Source organism: Cryptotermes secundus, unplaced genomic scaffold (assembly GCF_002891405.2).
Source record: "Cryptotermes secundus unplaced genomic scaffold, Csec_1.0 scaffold499, whole genome shotgun sequence".
Lineage (NCBI taxonomy): Eukaryota > Metazoa > Arthropoda > Insecta > Blattodea > Kalotermitidae > Cryptotermes > Cryptotermes secundus.
This window is the reverse complement of record NW_019738354.1, coordinates 3,980-8,522: the sequence shown is the minus strand read 5'-3', so window position 1 is coordinate 8,522 and position 4,543 is coordinate 3,980. Positions and strand designations below refer to the sequence as shown.

Below are 4,543 nucleotides of genomic sequence, written 5' to 3'. Positions count from 1 at the left end.
TGCTGAATTCGTTGAAAGACAACGCACACTTATACCTCCAAATGCTACCCGATATTCCTACTGCGCATTATATTCTCTGGCGTTCATTTCTGCTAGATACGTTAAGAAAACTTGGATTTCCAGAAGTGTTTAACGTATCAGTGATTGTTCGCTGTATTAGAAACTGTCCAATACATTTTTTTACAGTTGATGCTTAGTTTTCTTTCTTACATTTCATATTTCAAATTCGAATACATATCATGCCATGTAGTTTTGTGAATAACGAATATTGCTTTCACTGAATTCCTATTTTCTCTCCGAAAATTTTTAGCAACGAGAAGAAAAGGAACGTGCTTCTCTGTTTTCGAAGGCCATTTAATGGAAATGATCCGAAAATGTTAATTTAGGCTTCCATTTGACTATAATTTGTTAATATGTCACCAAAATTCATTTAGAAGACCACCCCTAAAGTAGGCCACCCACCGACACAACCTCAGGCTGGTGATATAAAGAACGGCTACTGAATGAAAACTAATCCTTAATACAAAAATTCTTGTGTCAGTTATGTTTCTGATGTAAGCGATCTTTTAAACGAGTTCGGTGGGAATAAATTCCTAAACCTGATGTCACCTCTGTAATTCGGCAATTAGCGGTTATGGTGACTGGTCAGACTAGCTCAAATGTAACGGACCTGACTTGTGTTGGGAGATCCAATATTCGACTCTGGGTCGAATACTGACTGTCTCTTCCCCACAGCACAAAATCATGTACGTCTGTAGCTTCATTCTACGCTAAACATTTTTTGCCGTCAACATGGCGTTGTTAAATAAGTTACAAACCAGCCATAGAAAGGTTTCAGAAGAGCCCACTGATTATAATATTTGATATAATATGTTCGTAAGTATTTAAAACTTTACAAAAATATATTGTATGTGTTACATATCGTTGTATATTTCAACTGGAGCTTCGCGATGATGTCTGCTGGTACAGATCACTGTCCGTCACGGCGTCACAGCCCGCAGCTCAACAAGCTGTTCCCGGGTGTATCCTTTGCCTAACATCTCGACCAGGTGCATGCCTCTGTAGCCGAACGAGTTCTGGTAGTTACTCCTGAAACTGATTGCGGCATCCGGGTCAAAGGGCACGTTGTGGATGGCCCGCGTCGCCTCTGGAGCTACCAGCAAGTCCCAGAAGTTGCGTAGCACCTCTATGACTCCCAGCGGAGCACAGGCAACCCCTTTGAACAGCAACAGCAATGCCACTACCTGAGAAAACCACCACGATCTCATCGTTTAAGAATAAAGACGCCAGATCAAGCAGATCAGTGATTTTAAGATCGCCTCTCATCTTCGGTTTTCATGCATTGCCTGCCTTTGTGTTCGCATGAAACAATTCCAGTCTGTCTGAGATTTTAGGTTTCCACGGTACTGAATATTTGGATTGTGCTTTCTTGAGTTATAACATAACATAGTACTAGCGAGTTGTTTCCAGCGTTTCGGAAGTACCCGCTACCTTTACATTTAAGACAGATACAGGTAACAGGTTTCTCAGAAATACTGGTAATCTACAAAACTACAAGATGTTATAACCCGGAGGACTACAGTCTAGGACCCCATTCTAGATGAACAGATATTAATTAAATCTGATATTTAAGATGCTTCTTAAAATACACCTTGAAAATGAACGAAAAGAAAATAAAATTTGAAACGTAACAAACGAAAATCCTCAAACTATTTGTTGATCTTGCATTCAGTTACCACGTGAGCAATTAAATTTTAAGAAACAAGAGTTACTGGAACATCGGGAGATACTGAGAAATGTGGTTAAACTGAAGAGCACATATCAGAGTTCTGTTAAAATTGCATATCATCTTTTCAGTTGTCTTCCTAAGTACATATTTCCTAAGGCATATGTGCTAATAACTCTTCTGATTGTTTATGAAATTTGAAGAAAATTATACAATTAGCAGCATAGCACGTGTGAAGATCTGCGAACATGTTTATGAACATACACAAAATTATGTCATTCGATAACTTGTAAGGTGCTTAACTGTGCTTTAGTATCTGCCACCCGTAAGGGAAGTTGAGAAACAATAACATATGATAACTCACCACTCGTGCAGTCCTCATCCTTGCATTTCTCTCAGTAAAACGAACTCAGTGCAGTACGAGCGTGTTGTTCCTAGCGAAGAACCAACAGAAATAAATCGCTACTCACTGCGCATACGTAGCCTTATGGAACTCATTAACAGTCAGGAATGATAACCGTTTCGTACAGAATGGGTGGGCCGGTGGTGCAATTAGAAATTCGCTTCTGTTCATAACAAAATAAGTGAGACGTTGGCTTTCTTTCCCGCGGGTGACGAATAGATTGGACAGCCCAATGTTTCTAAATAAAGATTTTGACAGTAATCTGACATTCTGATAGTCGTGTTGTAACCTCTGTTAGGAATGCATAAGGTAACGGAAACCGTGAAATTCGCCTCTGGTGACGTACTGTTTCTATTGTCTGGTCTACTCAGTATTCTACTTCGACAGGAGAAAGCAATCGATTTATATTCTTCTTGCATTCGTGTATTGTTAATCAGATACATTACTGAGTTGTAGACGACAATTTATTTAATATTGTTCTTACTTATGACTTTCACCACGCTACAGATAGATGGTTTGTACTAATTCAATTTTATCGAAAACTTATAGACTCCATAATTAAAAAAAAATCATGTATTATTGTTATTAATTTAATTTAGCTTCAATTTTCAGGGAGAAAAAAAATGTTATGATTTACTCGAACGTCACTATTTGTTGAAGTGTTTTGGTAAATATTAGACCAAAAAGTTGATACTTCATTAGCTATCGTTAATATCCTGACAGGCTAGGTATTAAACCCTCAAACTCCCTGTTTTATATGCACCACCTGCTTCAACACACCGAAACTCTGTATTCTGCCCACAGAATCCAGTTATGTTTTGTATGGCTCTCGCAATGAACATAGTCCCCCCACCCCCCCAGAAAAACAACATTGACCGGTTGATATTTGTAGCGGAGAAGTGATATTTCCCGTGAAGTACAAATCAGAGTTGTATATATTATTTAGAAGAAAATCAATTTTTGGACGGTTAAAGCTGTAGGAATGACTTTCGTTTTGTACGAGTATGATGGTCACTATTTCTAACACATTTCAACGCTTAAATAAGTAAATAACAAAATGTTTGTCGTCGAAAGTAACGGCTGCGCAGTCTATTATGTGTAAAGTACACGAGTAGTAAGTCTTTCCTGTAAAGTCAGAGTTCTAACTAATCGATTATTTTACAACATATTTTTTATTTGATCTACATAAAATTCCTTATTCATATTTCTTTATGAGAAAAGGATCAGATGCAGGCTCAGATCATGTAACTAACTTCCGGCCCCCCTCCATTTTCAAGTTGTTTATGTATTGTTACTTCAAAATAAAATTGGCAGGAACATTAATAATATTACAGAATGAGGAGTTTCATAATTTCTGTTTTCGCCGTATGTTATTTGGATGATGAAATCGGGCTACATGGGAAGTTAAGAAATGTTTACAAGGCTCTGAAATGAAAACAACAGAAAGGAGACCATTAGGGACACCTAGGTACAGATGTAAGAATAAATACTAAATCAGATCTTATGGAAAACGGTATGATGATATGAAATGGGTTTAACTGGCTCAGGATACGACACAATGGTGATTTTATTTTTGACCAACAGAGCAACTTAATTTTTCAAGAAATTCCGTGTACTATAAAAGATTTCTCTTCTTCTTCTTCTCTTTCGTCTTCACTTTTGGAGTCTTATGTCCCCTGGACTATTCTGTTTCAGAACTAAATTTTAAAACTATTAATCCTATAGACATAGTCCGACAACCGTAAAATGTCAATTAGCGCAAATAAACACACGAATAAAGAGTGAGGGAAGGAATGAAGCAAAGAATCCGAAATTGGTCCTCAGGATGTCTTATTCAGCTGAACATAGAAAACAGCGTTTAAGTCAAACATGTGAGTCCAGCTGTTTCGAAACTAGAACAAAATATATGTTGTTGTTTTTTTTTTGAATCCATATTTTCTCGACCTTGGCACTAGCTGGAGGTGAGTGGTCAGCTTCACGCCCTGACCGCTTTACTCCCAGGAAAACATCCCCTGGTACCCATTGAATAGGCGGTTGAATGGACCCCAGAGCTAGTCTGGAAGACGTGGAGGAAAGAAAATTCTTGACTCTACCAGGACTCGAACTCCAATCCCTCTGCCGTCCAGCCAGTAGCTGGTCGCTAAACCGACTACGCTACCCCAGATCCTTGTGGTGCTCAATTAATTAAGCACAGGAATGATTTTACCTTTCATCTGTACCTGCTGACCACTACACCTGCTTCGGCAGGATGTATTCATTTACCGCTCACCAGAACCAGTATGGTCAGTAATTTGAGGTCCATCCAGCCTCCTATCGCATGGGAACTGGGAGTTCTTTCCCCGGGAGTGAAGTGGCTGTAGCGTGAAGCTAACCGCATCATCTAGCGCCGAGGCGAAGAATGGTGGAGCTTTACC

The 4,543-nt window shown here is 38.9% G+C and overlaps 1 long non-coding RNA gene across 1 annotated transcript; it reads right to left on the bottom strand.

Annotated features, from left to right (window-relative positions):
• Positions 1-848: 848 nt before the first annotated feature.
• Positions 849-2,292, bottom strand: LOC117282817. The gene is made up of 2 exons (XR_004513705.1): positions 2,091-2,292; positions 849-1,244 (listed from the first exon to the last, which is right to left on the bottom strand). It is a non-coding gene; the product is annotated as an uncharacterized LOC117282817 (long non-coding RNA).
• Between the last annotated feature and the right edge of the window lie 2,251 nt (positions 2,293-4,543).